This window comes from Carlito syrichta, unplaced genomic scaffold, assembly GCF_000164805.1.
Source record: "Carlito syrichta isolate Samal-C Ts95f unplaced genomic scaffold, Tarsius_syrichta-2.0.1 Scaffold316037, whole genome shotgun sequence".
NCBI classification, from domain to species: domain Eukaryota; kingdom Metazoa; phylum Chordata; class Mammalia; order Primates; family Tarsiidae; genus Carlito; species Carlito syrichta.
Window position 1 is genome coordinate 331,193 of NW_007260133.1, and position 26,019 is coordinate 357,211.

The 26,019-nt window shown below is 35.4% G+C and overlaps 1 protein-coding gene across 1 annotated transcript in view; it reads left to right on the plus strand.

Annotated features, from left to right (window-relative positions):
- The window catches only part of SPATA16 (spermatogenesis associated 16), a 250,920-nt gene that overhangs the window by 66,923 nt on the left and 157,978 nt on the right, over positions 1–26,019 (plus strand). The gene's annotated exons all lie outside the window — the stretch shown is intronic.

Below are 26,019 nucleotides of genomic sequence, written 5' to 3' on the forward strand. Positions count from 1 at the left end.
TTTATTGTAGAGATGAGGTCTCGCTGCCCAGGCGGGTCTCGAACCCGCAGGCTCAGGCCATCCACTCACCTCAGCCTCCCCAAGGCGCGGGATTACAGGCTGAGCCACCGAGCCCGGCTCGTTTTTATATTTCTATCCTTCTTTAGACATCTGTGTCATCATTATGTAACCATGTGACATCCTAGAATCCCTAGGGTCACCCAGGCCTGTCTATAAAATATACCTCTCTTGTGTTTTATTGACTACAGATCTTACTCCCTCCCTACTTGACTTAGAGCAATTTACCTAGATCTTTCGTGTTGTTCATTTCCTGATCTCACATCTTGTACTTATTTTGGATACAAATGGCAAACTAATATCAATATACAAACATAATTTCTACTTTGTTAATATTCACAAGGAAACATAATTATCAGTTATATTAAGACCCACATGTAAGTGGGAAATTTGCCAATGGTAAAAGTCATTTACAAACCACATCCAAAAGGATGTAAAATTTCTTTCTACCCAAAATTTTTCACAGCCCTAATAGTGGATTTAAACTTGACCTCGCCGAGCTCAGTGGCTCAGCCTGTAATCCCAGCACTTTGGGAGGCCGAGGCAAGTGGATTGCCTGAGCCCAAGGGTTCGAGACCCACCCAGGCAACTTGGCTAGTCCTCCTCTCTACAATAAAAATCAAAAACTAGCCGTGCGTGGTAGCATGCGCCTGTAGTTCTGGTTCCTTGGAAGGCTGAGGCAGAAGGACTGCTGGAGTCCAGCAGGTCGAGGCTGCGGTGGCCATAATTATGCCACTGCCCTCCAGTCTGGGTGACAGAGTGAGACTCCAACTCAAAAAAGAATAAAACATAAAATAAACTTGACCTCAAGAACCTATCAATAACAAAATTACTTTGAAATTCATAAGACAACCTGCTTGAAAAAATGTCTCCCCCTTAAGGAAACTGTGGAACCTAAAGAGAGATACCCGTTGATACCAAAATAAAATTTTACTCTCTATAGTACCTGGAAACATTTTATGCAACCATAATTTCCAAACTCAATATCACAATATATGGTCTGTCAAAGAATTGTGTTCTATTTCCATTTGAAAGAAGAAATATTGGAATAGTGATGTGTATTTCAGTATGTCAAAATACTGGAACTTCTGGGCTACTTGGGTGACTTGTGAGCACAATGGGAAAAATATTTGAAATTGGGACTAGCCCAGAAAATCTATAGGTATGTGTAAACAATAATAATGAGATGCATTGAAAGTAATTATATATCAACTTCTCTATGGTTTTCACCACACATAAAAAGGGTTACCAACATGGTCTACATTTTAAAGAAAATGTCTCCTGTCTAGCAGAATGGTTTGATGGGTTTTTGAAGCATATTTATTTATTTATTTATTTATTTCCATAATCAATATTTTTTATTATGGCTTTGTGCGGTACAGTTAAGGGTTAGGTGTACAATTACGTTTCATTCAGGCACCCTGTTGATAAAGGTGTTTCCCCATCCCCAGACAGATATTTGCTACTGTTAATCCCATCTCCCTTGAAGCATATTTATTAATAAAAATATTCCGAATGGTATGGTCATGTCCAAATTCAAATCAATCTTATTAAAAATAAGTAATGGGAATGAAGGATCAAAAATTCCACTATAATCCAAATATAAGAAGAATAAGATGCTACAATTTGCTTTTTTTAGAACTCAGTCTTTAGGAATGTTCAAAACACCTACTGATAGAAAATATAATTTATTTAAAAGTAAATTAGAAAGAAAGAGAGAGAGAAGATTCACCTCCCCAAGGTGGGGGAGGGGATAGATGCTACAATTTCTATGGATGCAAGAATCTGCTTCAATAGATTCATTAGTTAGAATTAGAAAACTTTTGTTTTAAAATTAAGAGTGCTCTTTCAAGAACTTGAAAATTACTGAGAATATTTATAATAGTGAATAGTAAAATTACCTTCCCTCTTATGTTAGAATTACCTTTTGTGTCTTTTTTATACAGTAAAATAATTTTTGCTTCTGTTTCTAAGTTGAACATTAAATAAGAAATGTAAATCAATAGAGGTTAAACAGTCAGTTCATCCAATTAATAATGCACCAAGTGAAATAAATCATTTTGCTGGTCTTATCATAGTGTAGAACTGTATAAGTTAGTGCATATGATTTTAATATTAAAACATTTTTAAAGATCTCAGACTTAGAAAACAGTCTGAAATACAGTCAATAAGTATATTTTGCAAAATAAATGAATTAATTAATCAGCATATTTGGTTTATAAATAGCTTACAACCATTATTTATACACTGAATGTGGAATTTTGCTTTTGTATTATTATCACATTGTGATAGCTGATACTAATCATGGATCAAAATTAGAATATTCCTTTTTGCATTTATTTGCATTTGCTGAAGCATCTTTATTTTATGTAAATGTGAGGTCTACTGCATATCTTAAGGAAACTTGTTAACACAAAAATTAGCGTAACAAACATCATGCAGTTTTGCTTCTGATAAAAATAAATGCATATGCTTTGTCATACAAAAGACAACAAGAACCATAATTTAATGTTTTAATACCAACAAAGATACATTCTGAAATTAGTCAGCTAAGCATTGCCATTTAAACAATAATAATAAGTGATTTTTTAAAAGGGTATAGAAACAACTACAGTATTATCAAAATGGCTTTTTCTTTCTTATAGCATATTCAGAGTAGAAAAGTGAGTTACATTTTTCACTTCAACCAAAAGTAATGCTTAGACTAACCAGACATATTGACACTCTGCTCACTTCATCAAACCAGTGCCACTGTTTATCAGTCAGTGTGTTGAATATTCCTAAACACTGAGTTCTAATTACTGAATCAAGAGTAAAAGTCCTGCTATAACTCTTTTTTATTATATCATTATATTTTGATGTACATACTTGTAAAGATTTTAATGATCCATGTCATATTTTTGCATATTCTCTACCTTTAGTTTTGTATGTGTGTATGTTTTGTAGAATTTTATTGCCACAAGGTGGCAGACAAGATGAAATCTAAAGTACAAACGGAAAAAAATCCCATTTTAAAAATTATTTATAATGGTAGCATCTACATTCATTCATTCATTTAAAAACATTTTTATTGAATTTTTACCAAGCACCTATTCCTATGCTAGGCAGTGAAGAGAAAGTTATAAATAGGAAATACGTAATGCTTATACACCAGCAGAAGTAGCAAAGAGTAAAAATTAAATATTAGTAGATATGAGAGAAGTTGAGAGTGTGATGAATGCTGGGAAGGAAGTAATTGTAATTATGGTACAGAGGCTGCATAGTATACTGAGGCTGAGCACAGAGTCTAGAATCTAACCACCTATATTCAGTATGACTCCCCCACTCAAGAGTGAGGCTGGATTTAATTCTCCATAAAATTTGGGTTATGATAACAGTACCTACTTCACAAATACTCTCACACAGGGTTTTTAAAAAATTAAATATAAACTCATGGATCTTTTTTTATTCTAACCATGGCATTGTTAACTGTGCTGGATCTTCCTTCTTGCTGTAAACAAGTATAAAACTGAACAAAATGTAAGGCAACTACTTTCAGGCATTGGACAATGGTTAGAGCAGGACTTCAAGAAGGAAAATATGATAGTGAGCCCCATTATCTATTCAGCTTTTTTCTGGGTTTATTTTTCTGTCCTAATTCAAGGACATGGATATTAAATTAAACTGCAGTCTCTGAGAACAGAAGAGGCAGAGATTAGAATAGGAGGCTGCTGAAGAAGTTATAACTACAGGGCATATGGCCAAAGAGAAGGTAGCTGTGTGAGAGGGTTGGGACACAGAAGTTTGCATGAGAATTTACCACAAATTCTTGGCCAAGGTCTGTGCCATGCATTTGAGGAGTAAGATTCCATGTAGCAGAAATTGCCCACTGCAGGACTAAGCACTAAGTGGAAATACTAGATGACTTGCAGTTCTGGGATATGTTGGAGTATTAAGGCACTGAGACCTCACTGAGCAACCCAGGCATCCAGCTGGGACCCCAGAAAGGTCGTGCTTTAATAGTTAGGACCATGGCCTACTGATGGAGCACACCTTAGGATTAAACTGAAAGCCAAAATAAGCTTGTTCTAACAAAAACTATAACTAAGCTTGATAAGTGCAAGAGTATCTACCACTTAGTTCACTGGCAGAAAAAAAAAAACTTCAATATGTATTTAGAGAAAATATCATATGACATATTTCTTAGAAAATCTCACTCAAAATGAGAAAATGAAAGTGATGCTTAAGAAAATAACTAGTCCATAGAAGTAGACGTCAAGAGAGCCCAGGTGTTAGAACTGGCCCACAAATATTTCAACAGAGCTATCAAAATGTGTTCAAGGACCTAATGGTAAACATAGTCATCGTGAGAGAAAAGATGATCATCTCAACAGAGAAACAGAAACTATAGGAAGAACCAAATGAAGATTTAGCATAGATTAATAAAATATCTAAAGTAAAAAATGTGCTCATTTACCTTAACATTGGTTTGGAGAATGCTAAAGAAAGGGTCAGTGAGTTTTCCAGCTCCCTTAGGTGATTTGTTAGGCTGTTAACTCATGATCTTTCTATTTTCCTGTTATGTGCATAGAGTTATAAATTCCCCTCTTATTACTGCTTTCACAGCATCCCCAAGGTTGTGAAAGATGTCTTTGTATTCATTTGTTTCCAAGAATGTTTTAATTTCTGTGTTGACCCAGGACTTGCTGAGCATTGTGCTGTTTAGTGTCCATGTTCATATGTGCTTTGGGGGATCTTGTTGATGGCAATATTTATTTTTATTTCACTGTGGTCTGAGAGGGTGCGTGGTAGTATTTTAATCCTATGATACTTGTTTATGTTTGATTTTTTCCAAATTTCTTTACAGATAAATATTTAAGGGAAATGATAGCATTTAATCATATTTTCTAAGGCATAAACAATGTTTGACTATGATACCACAAAGGCCTGAGAGAGGGAGGATAATTGAAATTTTTCTATATATAGCAAAGTTTTTGCATGAAATGGTATTAACTCATAGACTGTGATAAAGTAAAATGCAAAATCATTAAAAAGTATTTAAAATGTAGCTAGAAAGTCAACAATGGACTAAAGAATAATTAAGTGAAAATAAGTTAAGAAAAAAAGAAAGAAGGAAACAAAAAAATAGATGCTATTGTTTTCTAGTACAATAGAAGACAATAGCAAAATGACAAAGTTCAACCAAACCTTATCAATAATTACAGTAAACATTTATATATTGATTAAACATTTCAGCTAAAAGGCAGAGACTATTGGTGTGGATTAAATTGCGGAGTTTAACTATATACTATTTATAAAAAGCACACATAAAAAAGTAAAATGAGAAATGATATACCATACAATAAACATAAAAGACTATTTTTATGTTAAATTTTGCTGTTATTGTCAAAGTAGATTTCAAAAAAAGGCTAGAGATGAAAATAAGGTTCAATACACTTTCAAAAATTTCAAAAACTTATAGAGTTTATTCTCTAGCCATACAAAATTAAACTAGAAATTAATAGGAGCAAGAGAACTAGAAAATCCCTCCAAATACTTGGGGAAAAAACAGTACACATCTGAACAAATTATAGGTCAAAATATAAGAAAATGAAATGAACAAAGGTATAGATTTGAGTCCCTGCTTTATCACTAATTAGCTTTGACTTTCTTAAGTAACTTCTCTTTGTCTCTGGTTTTCTTTTCTCTTTTTTAACTTTAAGAAAACTGCTTAAAACCATTCCTGAATCTCAAAACACATGAGGTGTATATTTTAGTTCAATCCCACTACCAGTAACAAAAACAGATGGTTTTCAATGGTAATAGTAGTAATAAACTCTGTTTTTTCATAAAGAAGAGTATTTTTTAAATGCCATTTTTGACTATCACAGATATTCAACAATGTAGCCAATTTGGAAACGTATACGTAAATACAACTTTGGGAACATCATTGTCAACAATTTTGAGGATAATTTGACATAATTTTGAAGATAACTTAAAACATTCCCTATACTCAAGAGTTTTAGAATTTTGAGTAACAAGAATTTTGCAAATTTTCTTTCTGATCTCAAGAAATGAGATATTTCACATACAATGCTTATTTACTATAACTGAGAATTTAAAATTTGACCATTAAATTCAACAAGTCAATAGCATTTGATAAGATAATTCTCACAATCTTAAATGAACTTTAAGTAAAAATATAACAAAATAAAAGGGAACATTGCTGGTGCCCATTTCTTGATATAGGCTACTAAATATCAGTGTTGATACTACTTGTAAGGAGACAAAAAAGGATGTGATCTTATCTGTCTGTCTATCCGTCTGTCTATCTGTCTATCTATCTATCTATCTGTCTATCTATCTACTTATGTATACCTCACAGTGTCTTGCTTTAGGAAAACATATGGCTGGTGATTTTGATAATATTGCCATTCATTTCTGAAAAAATTACATTATTCATACTCATTTTTATCAACTCTTAAAGGAACAGCTCAGATTAGAAAATCCTTGTTTCTTCCTAGTTATTGCCTTCTGTGATCCCTAGATCCTTGACTGTTTCTTCCAATTGAATGAAATAACACAATCCATACATGTTTGGGCTCATGTACACATGGACTTTGGTTTGTATGGTCTTGCAAGTGTGAAGGAAGCCATGGCATTCCTATTTTAAAGATATTTGGTTGAACTTCTTACCATTTAGGCACTTTGCTTCCTTGAGGAGTTAGGCATGCTAAAATGCTGTATGGATCATTAGTAAGTACCTTTATGTCTCTTACTATTGTATTTGCGTGAAAGTAAACCCACCTAAAAAAGATTTTACCCTGAAGATTCCATTAAACCCTCCAAGTCTTCCTTTAAACTCTAACAAAAATACAAAACATGCCCATTTCTATGGACAAAGATTCAACCTCCTTTGTTCCTACTGCGGGAAACAACTACAACACTCTTCTGCAGTGCACAGTTGACCACATTAAGAAATAGTTATCAGGCAGAAATAAGAAGAAGCATTCACTCTAACACCTACTGTGTGGAAGGTGTGAATTCGGTCCTTCATATGCAATCTCACTTTGTCCTTCCAGTAACTTCGTGAGGAGGTTTTCTTATTACCACTTTCCAGGTGATTAAACTGCAACCCAACAAACATCATATTCATTATTCTTTCTCCAAAAATTCTGGCTGTCACCTCATTACATCCTGAAATGATGGAAATCAAACTATCTTTAAAATCTGAAGGAGTTCTCATACAAGTTGGGATAGCACTGGGATGTAGTAGACATTGCCCTTGAAACCACAAAACCTAGGTTCAGGTAGTACTCACTCATTGTGCTGAACAGCCTTGCTTTCCTCTTGTGTGATTTATGAATAATAATATTTAGCAAGTCTACCTTATGCTATTGATGCAACACAAATTTTACTCTAATATATATATATATGTACACACACACACACACACACACACACACACACACACACACACACACATCATCACCACTTTCCTTTTCTTCCTTATACTTAAAACCCTGCCTCTTTTTTGTGATTATCACATAAATTTAAAACATAGTCTTGAAGCGTAAACACAGAGTCTTATTTCTGAAAAAAGAAACAAATAAAGATAATGAAGATTAAAGCAAATTCTAGGAAATAATTAAATATGGTCATATATTATCAAAAGAATTTAAATGGCTAGATTTCTAAGGGTCATCATTTTCTTATCTCAGTAGGAACACAGAAAGCAGGATCCAGATGGCTCAGACATCTTATTAGAAGTTTCTTTTCTCAGGAAAAGAAGGAGGAGGAGGTAGAAGAAGAGAAGGAGGAGGACGACGACGATGACACAACTGTATCTAACGAGAGAGGAAAATTTGAAGACATAGCAAAGACAGGAAAAAACAGATTGAACCCCTCTAAATGTTCAAGAATAGGCATGCTCGGAAGCAGAATCAGATTCATTGAGGAGCCTTTCCAAGTTGCAAAATATGTGATAAAGGGATCACATTCTGTTTATATTAAATTATTCCTCACTTTTCAAATGCTTTTGTTTATAATTTTTCATTATAATCCAGTTTGCAATAAGTTAATTAAAATAGCCCTGCCCACAGCATTCCTCCATTGCCTCCATTGCGCTGGGTCATTTCTCCCATGGCTTTTTACCCTGAAATTTTATCTTCTATCCTTCTATTTTAGTTGATTTGATTTTTAGATTATAATTTTAGTTTATCCTCATCTTGCTTGATGTTTTACTTCTCATCCTAGCTTTCACTCTTTCTCTTCTTAAAATTTAGTCTGACCTTAACTCTGAAGTGAGTGTCCATTTGGCCTTTATCACTTTCCCATCCTCCCATGGACAAGAAAACAGTTCACAAAACAGGAATGTCATGGAGTGATACTGCTGTGCAACAATACATCTGTCATTCCAGGCCTGTCTGTAGAATGTGAGTCTATTAGTTTTTACTGATTTATTCCCTGCTTTTGATTTCCATGTGGTCCCTGGAAAACAGATTAGGGAGTGCTTATGTACAGTTCCTGTACTGAGTGCTGTCTTCAGGAGTTGCTGTTCATTTTGATACTCAGAGCTGGCAAGAAGGCTGCACAGACACTGCTGTGGGTGGGTTCATTAATGCAGTATTTTAAGATGAGTCTTTTATATTTGTTTCTCCCTTTCTAATATACCAGCTCAAAAATTCATTCTAATGGATGGTTCAGTGGTTAAACCTGTCATTTAGCCTTTCAGCAGCCCCTTCCTCTATAAATTCTCACTGGTATATTAAAAGCATTCATGCACTTAAGATTTTGAAAAGTTCTAAAATATGTAAGTGGTGTGGCTTAGGGTAACTGTGAATGATAGCAGTAGAAGAGATATTTCTGTTTCTACTTCTGCAAGATCAAAAAGAGAAAAAAGTTTTGAATTTTCAAGGATTAATTCTGTAATTACAAATAAAATAGGAGTTGTGAGTTTTCTGTGACATAGGGAAGTGAGCTTCAGAAACCAAAGGCCTGAAGATGAATCCCTGCAACATTGGTGACTGGCCCTGACTTTCACAAGTCCCTTTGCCTCAGTTTCTACATCTCTAAACAAAGAGTAATCATAGTATCTCCCTCAACACTTGGGAAAGGGGGTCAATTGATATTACAGATATGAAAATATTTTGCAAATGGAAAATTTCTGTGCAAACCTTAGATTTAATATCACTATTGTGATTTCAGACACTTCCAGTGACCAGCTTGAGATTTCACAAGAGTCTCAAATTCACTAACTTATTTTCATGAGCACATTTGTTCTGGTTAATGCAGTGAGTGGTTGGCTTATATAATGCTCATCAAACTATTTCGATAGTCCCTATAGGGACATGTTTGTTTCTAACCTCCTAATTTATCGCCACTACACACAAAAATATTCCCAGACATAGTGTTAAAAACTAGAATAAGTTAGAACCCAGTTCTAAAACTGGGAGAATCTAGGGAAACACAGGGAACAAATGAATACTGGATGTCCAAAAATGTAAAGAAAAAAGAAAAAGAGATTTACTTAGAGAAAAACTGCAAGACTACCCACACTTCCCAGTTTAACCACCACAGTTTTAAGGGACTAAAGCTCATTCATTACCTAGGCTAACGTGTAAAACTGATGGATTATATCTTGTTCTCAAGGCTACTTTCCTCAGTGTTTTCTCACCACTTCGGCCCTAAAGGTCTTTTCTGGAACATCTGGCATGGAGAAGTATATAGGCTATAATATGTAAGATTACAAGTAGCAAGAGACAAACTTGGATCAAACCAGTTTTTATTGGAGCAGATAAAAAAATATGACTCAGGTGCCAACCCCTCTTCATTTGTTAGCTCTTGCCAGCCTGTGTTTGATATTTAAAATCTTCTCTTTGCTCCTTTCCACACAGAAATATCTTATTGGGTATGCCTGACTTGCTCTCACTCCAGTAGTTTACTTTAGAAGAGCTTATGACCACACAATCTTTAGATACCACTCTGCTATCCCTTTTACTTTGTTCAATTTAAGAATGTGTATTTCATGGATATGAATATTTTCATGCATAACCCATGGATGTTTTATATGGTTGACAACACAGTACTAGCCTAACAAGTATTTTGCAAATCCTGTGATTATAGTGATACTGCTGTATTTCCTTAAACTGTCCCTCATTTCCTCTTCTGTTGCTATGGCAAGAATTCCTCATATTCATCCTCTCTTGGGCCTATGACCTTTTCTCATTTTTTGTAAAAGTCTGAAGAACAGCCATTTGTTAAGTTATAACACCTTTAGTTTGAGAAGAAATGTCTCCTTGGTGGCACTGTCTATAACTTTGCTTACAGGTTATAGCTCTGACATATACCTTTCTTACGAATTTTCCTCAACGGAGAAAATGCAGACTATCTGCCTTCCTTAGCTCACCTAAGTGATTTTGTAATTGGATAAATGTTCTTCTAATATTACAAGTTATTAAACTTTTGTTAGCAAATATAATTTTGACACAGAAGACAGTTTATTTCACAGTAATATTTTATTTTTAAGTGTTTAACAGTCAGAGATTAGCAGATGAAAGTGAAATTATATAAATTCATTCACATTTAAATTCATTGTTTTGATTTTGTTTTTTAAAAGACTTGTAGTTCCTATAAGATTTCCTTGTGGAAGTTGTTCAACGCATACAGACTCCGAGAAAAGAGTTCTTGGTTTCTGTGGGAAAAAATAATGTGAGAATAACATTGAGAGATCATATATATATATATCTCGGAAAAAGGGGAAGGGAGTATTTTAGTCTTAAGAAACAGGCAGAAGGGTGATGTGAGACAATGCAAACGATCAAACAAGTGTGTTCCATTGGCTTCCTCATCTTCATTCTTACAGTTAGGGCCTTCATCCAACTTTTGACTATTTACTTGTAAAACTTTCTTCAAACTTTGGTCTTGTGACCCCCCTACTACATCTTTAAACATTATTGAGGATCCCAAAGAAGTTTTGCTTATGTGAGGCTTAACCTAGACATGCCGGGGCGCCCAAAAACGCAAACACATTTTAAGAGATGTTATCTATTACTTTTTGGAGTTGAACTACAGTAGCAATGTGTAGTATGATGTTTGCTCAAAAGATGACATCAATCAAATGAATGCTGGAATCACCATGCGACAGGCAGGATAATCACAGAAAATGGCAGAAGCACTGTTGTCATGGGAGGCGCACAAGACCATTTTGATGTGGTGTTTGAAATTCGAGAACATCGTGGAGGTACAATGACAATGGAGACATGAGTATACAACACAACCTCCAACATGCCTAACAATTGCACGCTTTTGTGATAAGTTTGAGAAGCAAGGTACTGTGTGTGATATGCACCAGGGAAGATCCGGGAGGCCTCACAAAGCAACAAGTCCTGCAATAGTTTGCCGTAATCAGAAGTGTCTGGGCACCTGAGCACCTCTTGTAATTGCAGAAGTCAAATGTGACTTGTATTCATCTTTTGTTATTGGTATATATTACTATAATTTTAATACAGTTTTTTCCTTTTTTAATGTGTATACATTTTTGGGCACCCTTTGTATTTATCATATAGAAATGACTGACAACTTAGAAGTTAAAAAATATTTATTTACTCATTCATTCAAAAATGACAGTAATCCAACTGCATGTTAACATAAATACATGTTTTGTGAAAAAAATAACTGTATAATTTTTTTAAAACCTCATGGGAACAGTAGCATTGTTCTGCATTTTTCCAAATCTAGCACCATAAAAGAAAGCTGAGTTCTCATATCTGATTCTGCATTCAATCTGTTGAAATATGGTTGAATTATATGAGCAAAATTCAGTGTCACACTAGGTATACAGTGTCACACTATGTATAGAAAAGGAAAAATATTTTTAATAGCCCTTTCAGATGATCTTGAATATTATTTTTTGATACTACACCAAGAGTGACAAGTAGTAGTTTCTTAAATAGTAATTGTAATATGGATTCTGAAGCCATATCAATCAACGTTTGTATTCTTTAACATTAAAAATCAGTAGCCTCTCCTGTACTTTGAGTAAACTGTTTACTCATGCATGAATTAGTAAATCGCCCACTGGTCATTAGGAAACTGTTATGCAGATTTCCAAATGTTGACACATTTCATTATGCAATAGCAAATTTAAATTTTTTCATTTATTAATAACACCAATATCATCAGAAAAGTCTTTAAGTCTCAGGTGGCCGTCAAACTCCCAGAGACAGATGTAAGTGTTCCAGAAATCCTAATTTTTGCTTGAAATTCCAAAGTTTTATCACTGGCAGCGAACACTGTCAGTTGTGTTCCTTTAAGTGACAGGCACACATTTCATTTTCAAGAGAATGTCTGCCAAATCCCAAGTCTGATCATCACAAAACGTTAGTCGTTCTTCCAAGTGAAACATGGTGTTCTGTAGAAACAGCAGCTCAGTCAGCTCATCAGTGTACACAATGACACACGCGCAGAAGGGCGTCTCCTCGACACAGTCATCATATTTTGGAATGCAGGAGAGGTGCTTGGTGCACACTTTCCACTCATCATACCAAATATTAAGAAGACATGTACTCAAGGTTTGAGATTTATTAAAAAAAAAATTTTGTGTGTGGGGGATGAGTGCCCATACTGGTGAAGAACACACTAGATGACTACTAGAGCAGTTTCATATCTGATTTGATTCCTGAAAAACCAGGAGTTTTCCCCACCAGGACTTTTGCAATATCAGTGCAAATGTCAACACAGTGAAAAAGAAACATAGTTTATTAATGTTATTATAAAAATGGTTTTGATTTCCTGAGCCTCTGAAAGCGTCTAAGAAGTCCTGGGAATTTGCTGGCCACACTTTGAGAACCACTGCACTGGCTCACAGCCTCCTTGGTATCCTCCCAGTTTTTGGATCTCTCATTTTCTTCAGAAAACTTTCAATACTTGTCTTTTTAAAAGTGTTTTCATTATGTGCTTTCTTAGTAATCTCTGAAGCAGTCATAATTTCTTTCATAAATTTGAAATTATTTTGCTAATAAACAGTGCCTTAGCAGACCCCAACCTTCCTCTGTGATCAATTTACTGTTGTAGCCAAGCAAGTTCATGTGGCAGTTTTTAATATGACTTACCATCCTCTATCACCACATCATTTTTGAGCCACTCTCCTGATTTGGATTTTCTGCCTTTCTGCCTAAATGGGACCATTTCAAAAGGCAGCTCAAACTCACTTCCTTCTGATTTCTTTCCAGATTAGCCTCTTTTAAGTTTTAAATTTTCCTGTGATTGCAAATCCCTTGCCTACACTTTTTGTTTGTTTCCATCTCCTTTGTGGCATCCCAAAATGTAACTGTTTTAAGTCTCAGTTTGTCTATTCCTGGTTATGTATGTATTTTTATGATTTTTCAATTAATATTTTTACTTGGGAGCCAGTTGCTTAGTATTTAAACAAAAACAGCATAATACATGCTGCTGTCATTATGATCACAGAAATGGCAGCACTACTAGAAATATCTGGAAAATGTATCATTTCCAAAGTAATGTACTGTGACACTCTATTTGGAACAAGTCACAGCAGGCTGTGTAACCCAATACAATGAGCCAAAGAGGGCAGAATATCAAAATGGGAAATTTAGTCATCTAGGTCAATAAAGAAAGAAGTATGTGTTTCAAAGAGAAATTATTAATATCCTCACTTATAATATTAGTAATTAGTAGACTTCTCTAATTGGAATCACTCTAAGTAATTAGTATTTTGATTTATTACTAACTATTGAATCCAACATTGATAACTTTTTCCATATCAAAGTCCATACCCAATTCAAAATTTGGCTTGAAACTTGCAAGCTATGGCATATAATCTAAGGTTTTGCTGTTGTACATTATACACATAAACACAATGTCCATTGTGAAACTTCCTGTAATTGTGTTTATTTAATAAAGGAGAATCACGGACAATGTCAGAAGTCCTAATGTGTCATAAAGCACAGAAGTTTCATTCAATAGTTCTCTTTTGGCAGAAGGGCTACAGAGGGCTTTAGAGTAGGTAGGTAAAGTATTGTATCTGGATATAATCTATTAGTCCACAAACAAAAAGTCATGATGTTAATAGGAATAAGTTTAATATCTGATATACAAATGGCTTTGATTTTCTATCAAAAATCCTTCTAATTCTCAGATTCTGAAAGAAATATCTCATTTCATTATCCAGTAAAAGTAATATAATGGAATCCACTATAATTCAGTTCATTTTAAAGATTCTTACATACTTTGCTATTTAAAATCAGCATAAAAATAATAGAATGTGAACAGACATTTATTTCCATACAATAAGGCTACTCAAGATATTAGTTTTAGTACGTATTTATTCTTCTGGCACTTTAGAACCTGTATAGTGTCTGGAACACGGTTTACACTCAATATCCTGAGTAATTTTTTCTAGGTAAAACAGAGGGGAATTTATTAATTATAGCTTTCAAAGTAAGCATGCTAAAATGCATCCTACTCAAGTAACGCAGAAAATAGAAAAACAACATGTGAAATGTGGCACGAGGTAGAAAAACATGTCCTTTAACCACTGCCACCGCGGCTGGACTCTTCCCCCACACCCCAGCATTGCACAGACAGATGAATAGGGACGTAGGTCTACCTCTTATGGTACAGCTTCTCTACCAGAGGTTCACAGACCCTGAAGAAAAGATAATAGGGCCAATACTGTATTATTTTTTAAGAGAAAATGTCAAGAACAAAAAATGAAAATGTCAAAAGATAGGTTGATATAGTGTATTGCTTAAAGACTATTTTGTTGGGAGAACTGACCAAGTGATTTACTAACAGCTTTTACCAGAGTCTTCGGATTACAATGTAGATGAAAAATAAATAAGAATCCGTTTCATGTTTACTCTTTCTAGGCATTTGACAGATGGAAGAAAAAATGGAAAGACACAATTACAGTCTACAAAAATGAGGACTCTTTTTCAGATTTTCACGAGTATAAAAAATAATCTTGTATTGAGAATTCTTTGCAAATGCCCTACTTACCTACCTCTCTATGCTATTATTACATAAACTGTCTTTCATTCCTGATCACATCTGCTGACAGGTAGGAATTATGAGATTGTGTACATGTGATGTTCGACTGGGATAGAGGTGCAAAAGTCAGTGGAGGGTGATCCTTGGTAGATGCAGGTCACAGGAGATGGAAATCACCTTCGTGAACCTTAGATAAGATTAGGTTCCCTGGTACCTCCTGAAGGAAAAGTGTTGTTCAGCCACTTCATTAGCATTGCTTTACTCCGTAAACATGAACTGAGTGCCCATTATGTGCCAGGCATTTACCAGGTGCTATTAGGTGCTACATATGTGAAGATGAATCATAATGGCGAGCATTACTTCCCATTACAGAGAAGTCTCCAACGGATAAAGTAAGTAACTGAGTAAAAATATCAAAGAAATGTAGAGAAAAAGAAATGTCCTCCATTGCTTGAGAGTATCATACTTATTTTTTATGGTTATTTGAAGTATGTTAACCATCAATATTCATTTGGCTGAAGAATATGGAACACTAGAAGCCCTCCTTTTGTAGGTTTCTATTTCTTGTTATAGATGATCCCTTAAATTTGTTATCTGAATTCCCTAATCCTCATTCTGTCTTTCTAAAAAAGGGAATTCCATACTCAAATTCCAAAGTAAAATGTACTTAAACATAAATCCTGATCATTATTTAATGTGTGTTCAGTACTGGCTTTGTAAAGAAGACAGATAATATAATATTTCCTTTCTGACTATATATTTTTCAGTATTGTGATGCTATAGCAAAATTTTAAAGTAATTATTCCATAAATTATCAGTCATGTCAAGAAATAAGGAGTTTGTTGCTCACTTGAGATAATTTCATCATTTAGTGTTTTTCACATTTAATTAGCTGTATAATTAATTATAATTTGAGGGGCAAAACAAGAGAAATGGTATTTGGGTTACTTCCTGTTTGGCGTTTCTAAAACTCATTTTCTTCTCCTGTGCCACATACATGCTGAGATCTCGAGAAATATTTGAGAATGATTTCTTGTTCTTCCTCTGGAATTAGATTTTACTTTCATGCTTTTGCAAAAACATCCTCTGCTACTGTTTTGGCAGAGCTATATGCTTTATTTGACAATGATCTACTGTAATTTTCTTATTTCAAAAACTAATGCCTTTATTTCTAATTTTATGCTCTAATAGTTTATAAAATAGTTATATTTCTCCCGTGTAAATTAAATTGGGTTATTCCATTTTTCTGTCTTGCTTGTCTTTGAAGATGTTTAAGCTGAGTACATGAACTTTTTAATTCTTCTCAATAAGTAGAGGGTTATTATACTTTGTTTTAGCTTTTAATTCTATTATCTATCTTTCACAGCAAACCGAGTGACCAGCTGAGACACAATCACTAAGATTTCACTGAATCTCTGTGTAGTGACAGCACTCTTACATGAGTTTTCATTCCATGCTCATTTCTTCTACCTGCCCCACAATTTGGGTTGCTAGATTGAGATTTAGTACTATGTCAACAGCCCATGTTGAAAAAGGCTCTGAGAAGCAACAATATGGAATATTTGATGATTTTTCTGTAAATCTGTTACTGAGGACCCAAATTGTTACATTTTAGGGTATCTTTTAATAAGCTGCTGTTTCTGGTTATACTACAAGAAGTGTTTGAATTGAGCAACTGGCTTTTTTAAAACAGACTCTATGTCCCTTATTCCTTTGTATTCCAGCAAATATAGACGATGTGTAAGTCAATTCAACCAAACCTTTAGACTGGTAAGACATTATTTGTGTACTAAACTCCTCTAGGAAGGCTTCCTCTCAGTTCCTCTATACTCAACTTGTTTCCTCATTCAGTTATTTTTGTTGTTGTTGTTTTAACTCTGGTAAAATACGTGTAACAAAATTTACCCTCTTACGCATTGTTGTGGAACCAATCTTCAAAAGTCTTTGAACCTTGCAAAACTCAAAGTCTGTGTCCACTGAACAGCAAATCCCCATTCCTGTCTCTCCCTAGCACCTTGTAACCACAGTTCTGCTTTCCCTCTCTTTAAATTTGGCTACTCCGGGTAGCTCGTGTAAGTGGAACTATACCGTATTCGCTTTTTTGAGTCTGGCTTGTTTCATTTAATGTAACATCTGAAGTTTCTTCTATGTGGTAGCGTGTGTCCGAATGTCCTTGTTTTTCAAGGCTGAATAATCTTCCATTGCATATCATATGCCTCAGGCTGTTTATCCACGCATCCATCAACGAACACTTGGGTTGCATTCCCCTTTATTCATATTCATCATGAATAATGTTAGTTTGAACACAGGGATACGATACTTCTTTGAGATCTTGTTTCAGTTCTTCTAGGTATATACCCCAAAGTAGAATTGCTGGATTAAATGGTCATTGTATTTTTAACTTTTTGAGGAATTGCCATACTTTTTCCATAGCAGCTACTCTGTTTTACATTCCCACAAACAGTGCACAGTTTCCCAATTTCTCTGCATCGTTGCTAACACTTGTTATTTTCTGATTTTTGAATAGTAGCTATTCTAATGGGTGTGAAATAGTATGTAATCATGGGTTTGACTGGCATTTCCTTAGTGATTGGTGATTATGAGCATCTTTTTGTGTGCTTATTGACCATTTTGGAGAAATGTTTATTAAAGTGATGTGACCATTTTAAATTTTTTTTTATTTTTTTTATTGTGGTGTCACAGGGATTCCTTATATTGTCTGGATATTAACCCTTTATCACATATATGCTTTGCAAATATTTTCTCCCACTCTGTGTGTTATCTTTTCACTCTGTTGGCCGAGTTCTTTGGTGAACAGAAGTTTTCAATTTTGATTTACCTATTTTTATTTGTCTCCTGTGCAATATTTTTACTCTGATGTAACCTCACAGATATTTTATTTTATTTTTAAATTTTTTTATCTTAAAGATGTGGGGTACAATTCAGGATTAGGTATACAAATGTTCATTATGCAGGTACCCTTGTTGATGGTGTGCCCCCCTTTCCCTGGCAGTTTCCCATTATTGCCAATCCTTTTCTTATAGTATTACACTAATTGCTCAAGGTCCACTTATGAGTGAGAATATGAGATTACTCAGTTCTTTATTTCTCACAAGTATTTTATAAGCTGCCTTAAACCCTTCCTAGGACAGAATGGTAAAGTAATCATCCTCTCTTCAATATTAAGCATCCTGTCACTTTTCTGTGATACTATCTTAATTTTTTCTTATCATGAATGCTTTTTAAATTTATTAATGGCATGAATATAACAATTGGTGCTTACGCATCTAAACAAAAACTATCAATGTAGGGAGACAATTCTCCACGTGTCTTTTACATTTTTGCAAGACATGTAACCAAGGTGCTGACTGAACCTTTGCTCTAGACTATCTTTTCAAAGATAGGCTTGGAAGAAAACACATTTCAGCCTTGAAATGTGTAGATAGTTTTTTTTCCCCCAGAATAATTACAGCCCACTATAAAAGATACACACTCTCTAAACTTGGGTTTCTCTCCTGTAATACCTACCACGGGTGAAGGTGTCACCTGACCTTCCTTTTACTGCTGTCTGGGATTTGTGACTCAGGGAACCAGTATATAAAATAAAATGTAATAAAATAAAATAATATATTCTGCTTATGACTATTGCTGTGAGCAATAAATAATCCCTTGTCTCTGACCCTAGTGGCTCATGTCTTCTACCAGCTTCCATGTAATTATTTCAGGCTAACTTGCTAGCTTGAAAGTAAAGAAATATCTCAGACTCTTCACAGTGCTGCATAATGTATTATAAGAAATGTTTGTGAATATGCTTGAAAGTCATTTAGCCTAATCTCCCACTCAGTGAGGAATTTCTTCTACATGTTCTGACAGATGGCATTCTAAATATCACTTAAATGTTTCCAGTAAAAGGAAACTCTTCTCAAAGCCTGTTGCATCATTGGTTAATGAGTCCCTCCTTATGTTGATCTGAGCTGTTTGTAACTTTATAACACTGGTTTTAGCCTGGCCTAATCTGGTATTACATTGAATAATTATTCTGTATTCCACATGGAAGGCTCTTGTGTTTGAATGTACTTACTGAGCTTCTGACAGACATCATTTTACTCTCTAGACATACAAATTTCATTTCATATTCTTCACACACTGTTTTCCAGATTACTTACTCTAGACACCCTCCAACATGGTGATGATCCTCACAAATGCTCAGAACCAAACATGAATTCAAGAGACTATATGGTTAAGGCACAATTCAGTGAAAATATCACTTATTATTTGGAAACAGTGTCTTCTATGGATTTAACACAAAAGTTTATGTGCAATTTTTATAGCTTTACTATACTGTCATATCACATTTAGCTTGTAGTTAGTTAAAATATTCAGACTTTTTCCAAATACTCAACTCAAGCCATGATCGTATTTATAAAAACAATTGTTCATAATTCATAACATGGCCTTCTATTTTTAAACAGTTCATATTATTTTGAACTTTACTTCTGTCATTAAGGTTCCTGGTTAGGTAAAATTTATGCTATCTGAAAATTTTATAGACATTCTTGCAATATCATAATCTTAGTCACTGATGGAAATAGTGTCCATAGATAGGGTTAAGAACAAGTCATAAAATTCCTTCTTTCATAATAACATGGGACATAATCAGTTATTTAACTGGTTATGATCCACCGAATATTACTAGTGTCCAGCATAAATATCACCATCTTATCCATAAGATTATCATAATTTTCTAAAATTGAAATGTTCCATGTTCCTGGTTTTCTCTAGATCTGCCACCTATTTTTTTTTTTTTTTTAATATCAGCACTTTATTAGAAGAGTAAAGGAATGCTGCCTCAGGAAAAAGTAGCAATCTTTACTTTGCTAACAATTAAACGTGGTAAAGAGATGGTAAAGAGATGGGCTAGACAGCACATCTTTGCCTAAGTAAGAAATTGCTTCCCTGATCCCTAGTCTCCTATAAAGCTAAAGCCTTACACACCTGGGGTAATGATAGCAAACATTCTCATTCACAGAGTCTGTGTAAAAACCACAGCTGCTAGCCGGGCCCGGTGGCTCAGCCTGTAATCCCGAGCTTTGGGAGGCTGAGGTGAGTGGATTGCCTGAGCCCAAGGGTTCGAGACCCGCCCGGGCAACTTGGCGAGACCTCATCTCTACAATCAATAAAAAAAAAAAAAAATCAGCCGGGCGTGGTGGCGCGCGCCTGTAATTCCGGCTACTTGGAAGGCGGAGGCGGAAGGATCGCCAGAGCCCGGCGGGTCGAGGCTGCGGGGGCCGGGAGCGGCCGCTGCCCTCCGGTCTGGGCGACGGAGTGAGACTCCAACTCAAAAAACAAAACAAAACAAAAAACCCCCAGCTTCTGATGGAAAAGTAGAAGCAAAACTCATCTGTCTCTGGGCAAGAAGCAGGAAATTCTCCTGCCCCTATTGTCTCTAAAGACAGGATAAAGCATAAGCCTTTTGCCTCTGGAAAGAGATAGAAATCTGTCCTGGGCCCAAGAAACATACCAAAGAGTTCTGCTGCTACTAGATAAGGAGCAGAAAACATTCTCTGACATGAGCCCAACCACGTATTTAATACAGAATTTGAATGCTATGGGGGAAAAAAATCCCAGAAGGAGGAGGAAAAGGAAGAGACAGAGAGGCAGCGAGAGCAGGAGGAGAAGGGGGAAGAAGAGAGGAGGAAAAGAGAAAATAAGACGGAGACAATAAGCAAGAATTTTCCAAAATTAAAGAGAAAACACCAAGATGCAAATCCAAGAAGCCCAGAGAACTGTGATAGAATTAAAACAAACAAAACAAAAATAGCGACAATAAAAAAAGGTACTGGAGGTTTTAAATAGTGCAATAAGGCAAGAAAAGAGATAAAAGGTATAGACTGGAAAAAAGAAATAGACCATCATTCTTTGCAGATGATGTAATCATCTATGTAGAAAATCCCAGCGTATCTTTGGAAAAGCTTTTGGAACTAATAATTAAGCTTAGTAATATGTAACTGAACACAAGGTCAACATACAAAAAATCGATAAATGACTGCTGAACAATTAAAAATTGAAGTTTAAAAATTATGGCAAATTGTAATAGCAACAAAAAAATCAAAAATCTTGGTATAAATCTAACAAAATATATGTCATATTTTCATGCTGAAAATGACAAAACATTGATAAGAGAAATTAAAGAAAGCCTAAATTATGGAGAAATGTACAATATTTATTGATCAGATAACTCAATATTGTTAAGATGTCAGTACTCCCTAAATTTATCTGTAGACTTATCAAAATTTCAATAGGCATTTTAATAATTAACAGGCTATTTTCTAAAACTGGAATGGAAAAGTACAGAAATTCAGTAAGCCCAAACAATTTCAGGGGGAAAAAAAAAAAACAAAGTAGGGAAAACTTAAACTACCTGATGTAAAGATTGATTATACATCTATAGTAGTCAAGACTGTGACATTGTCATATGCATAGATATAAAAATCAACAGAACAAAATATTCACTCTAAAAATTGATCCCCATATATACAGTCCATTGATTTTTTTGATAAATGTGTCAAGGTAATTCAATAAAGAAAGGAGAATCTTTTCAGTAAGTGGTGCTGGAAAAAATTATAGACCCATAAGCAAAAATAAAATGTCTTTATATTTACCTCACACCATAAACAAATTCAACTCAAATAGTTTATAAACATAAATGTAAAAACTAAAACTATCAAGCTTTTTGGAGAAGACATGAAATTCTTTGTCACCTTAGGTTAGGTAAAGTTTTCTTAAACAGTATATTTTAAACCAGAGGTGGGAGGATTGTTTGAGGCCAGGAGTCCATGACCAACCTGGGCAGTATAGTGAGACCTCATCTTTAAAAAAATAAAAATGTTTTAAAAAGCACAAACTATAAAAGAAAAACAGTTGATAAATTGGACATGATAAAAAAACATCTTCTGCTCTTCAAAAGAAACTATTGAGAATAGTAAAAGACAAGCAACAGACTCAGAGAAAACTATTTACTATATATATATCTTACAAAGAGTTTGTATGAGCTGGGCTCAGTGGCTCAGCCTGTAATCCCGCGCCTTTGGGAGGCTGAGGTCAGTGGATTGCCTGAGCCCGCGGGTTCGAGACCCGCCTGGGCAGCGAGACCTCATGTCTACAATAAATCAAAATATCAACCAGGCGTGGTAGCGCATGCCTGTAATTCCGGCTACTTGGAAGGCTGAGGCGGAAGGATCGCCAGAGCCCAGCAGGTCGAGGCTGCGGTGGCCGGAAGTGGCCACTGCACTCCAGTCTGGGCGACAGAGTGAGACTCCAACTCAAAAAAAAAAAAAAAGAGTTTGTATATAGAATACAAAAAAACTTCTTGCAAATCAATAATAAGAAAACAAACTGCTCAATTTTGTTTAAAATGGTCAAAATATTTAATAGGAACTTTACCAAGGAATATATACAAAGGGCCAATAACCACATCAAAATATCCTCATCATTAGTCATGGAAATGCAAACTAAAGCCATGATGAAACACCACTATACACCTATCACAGTGGCTAAAAATTTAAATCCATATATACATACTGATCATACCAAGTCCTGGTGAGGGAGCAGAGCAACTGACCTTTCATGCATTGCTGGTGGGAATGTAGACTACTGTAACAGCTTTGGGAAGAAGCTAAACAGTTTCCTACAAAGTTGAACATATGCTTAGCATAGGACCCAATATTCTCAATCCCAAGTATTTACCGTGAGAAATTAAAACTTGTATCAAAATACTTGTATATGGATGCTTACAGCAACCTTATTTACAATGACCACCAACAGAAGCAACATGAATGTTCATCAGTTGGTGAATAAATAAGCAAACTTGGAATATACTAATAATTACAAAGGAAAAATAAAAGAGAGCAAACTATTGATACATGCAACAACATGGATAAATTTCAAATGTCTCATGATAAGTGAAAGAAGACTTACATATAAGGCTGTATACTGTATAATTCCATTATGTGACGTTCTGGAGAAGGCAAAACTACGAAGTTGTGAAATAGATTAATAGTTACCAGGGTCTGGAAGTAAGAGAAGAAAATTGACTATAAAGAAAAATGAGGGAATTTTTAGTGTGGTTGGAAATTTCTATGTCTCCTTTATTGTGATAGCTATATATTTGTCAAACCATAATGCACCACTTTTGGGAGGTAAATACTATTGTACATAAATTAAGTCTCAATAAAACTGATTGAATAAAAACGTTAGAAAAAGTTAATTTTATGAAAAGTAAAGAATGATTAATAATCAATGAGAACAAAAAACATGAAATCAACATTGCCTTTGAAAATAAGTTGAAATTTGAAATGGTAATAATTTGATATTAAAATTTAGTTCTAGAAAGATCTCAAGGAATTTGAGTGAAGTAAATGTATCTACCTAGAAGTTTTATTTAAATCATTGAAAATTTTAAAAGGGCACTTTCAGTGATTTCAGACTAACAATAGCTTAGAAATGAATATATTATTTCTTTTATATACCCTAAAATATTTTCAACACTCAATCATTTATTAATCTTGATATGTACCGAAGGCAATAATTGCACAAGACATTCTCTATTTACATTGTACTAAACTGAAATTAACAATAAATTCATAAGAAAAAAGCTGCTTCTTGGAAATTGAACAATCCTATCCTAAATAATATAATAAGAATCATCCTAAATAAGTATTCAATCAAAGAGAAATTAAAATCTATAATTAGAGACTATTTAGGGAAAAAATTATCATGAGAATAAAATGTACTTTATCATTCTTAAGGATATAAAGCTAAAATCGGTGTCAAAAATATAAAGCTCTAAGTGCTTTCTTTAGAAAAAAAACATATATTTTCTCAGAAACAAAGAACTGAGTATCACATGTTCTCACTCATAAGTGGACCTTGAACAATTATCGTAATATTATAAGAGAAGGATTGGCAGTGGCAGGAAACTACCAGGAGGGAGGCGGGGAAAAGGGATTGGCAGTAGTGGGAATCTGCCTGGGGAAGGGGGAAGGGCGCACCTCATCAATAAGGGTACCTGCATAATGAACATTTGTATACCTAACCCCGATTATACTGCACATCTTTAAAATTAAAAAAAGTAAACGTTAAAAAAAAGGCACTAGACACAGACCGCCAGTTCACATAAGACCCCAGAAATCCCTCAGAACACTGACACAGAGTTCCAGCTCACATTGGACCTCAGAGATCCCAGCTCACCCAGGATCCCAGAGCTGTCTCAGGACACTGAACCAGCTCACAAAGGACACCAGAGGCCCCTCTGGACACTGGCCATACAGTCTCAGCTCACACATATCCCCAGGCTTCTTCAGGACTGGACACAGACTCACAGTTTACATCAGACACCAGAGTTCCAAAATGTTACTGGACTCAGAGATCCTAGTTCACACAGGACCCCAGAGCTCCCTTAAGACACTAAACACATAGTGCCAGCTCACATAGGACCTCAGAAATCCCTCAGATATAGAGTGCCAGTTCATATAGGACCTCAGAGATCCCAACTCACAAAGGAACCCAGAGCTCACTCAGGACACGGGACACAGTCCCAGCTCACTACGCACACCAGAGCTTCCTATGGATAATGAACACAGAATCCCAGCTCACATATACCCAAGAGCTTCTTCAGGACACTGGACACAGAGGCACAACTCGCATGAGAGAACAGAGCTCCCTCACGACATTGCACACTGAATCCCAACTCATGTAGGACCCCGGAGTTCTATCTCTGAACACTGGACACAGAGTCCTTATAAACATGAGATCCCAGAGCTTCCTCTGGACACTGGACACTGAGTTCCAGCTCAGCCAGACACTAGAGGTCTCTCACGAAATTGGACACGGGGTTCCAGCCTACACAGGACCCCAAAGCTCCACCAGGACACTGGAAACAGAGACACATCTCCCCTTATATGCCAGAATTCTCAGCTCATTTAGAACACCAGTGCTCCCTCAGAACACTGGACACAGTGTCCCAGATCATACAGGACACTCAAGCACCCTCACTTTTCTGAACACAGAGTCCCTGGTCACACAGGACCCCAGAGCTCCCTCAGGAAACTGTACAAAGAATCCCAGCACACACAGAATCCCAGAGCTCACTCAGGTTACTAGACACTGAGGCCCAGCTAACACTAGACTCCCCCTAAAAAAAGAGAGAAATAATCAATAAATTCCAGAGAGGACAAAAGTGGATTAATAAGTATAAAAATAGAAACTAATGAATTAAAAGTGAAACAATATAATTAATAGTTAAACTTAAAATCAGGTTGAAACAGACTCATGAAGAAATGTTCAGCCTCACTAATCATCAAGGAGATGCAAATTAAAACTACACTGCGATACCACCTAACTCCAGTCAGAATGGCCATTATCAGTAACTCAAAAAATAACAGTTGCTGGAGAGGGTGTGGTGAAAAGGGAACACTTCTACACTGTTTTTGGGAGGGTAAACTTGTGCAACATCTGTAGAAAGTAGTGTGGCGATTCCTAAAAGCTCTAAATATCGACCTCCCATATGACCCTGCAATCCCCCTACTGGGAATATACCCTGAATAACTCAAATCACTCTATAAAAAAGATACCTGCATAGGTATGTTTATTGCAGCATTGTTCACAATAGCAAGAACCTGGAACCAACCATGCTGTCCATCAAAAGAGGACTGGATTTAAAAAATGTGGTACATATACATGATGGAATACTACGCAGCCATAAAAAAGAACAAAATCATGAATTTCGCAGCAACCTGGATGGAACTAGAGTCTATAATATTGAGTGATCTCAGTATCTGAGAAACAAAGATCTGAGTATCACATGTTCTTACTCATATAGTGGACCTTGAACATCTATCATAATACTTTAAGAAAAGGATTGACAGCCGGGCTCGGTGGCTCAGCCTGTAATCCCGCGCCTTTGGGAGGCTG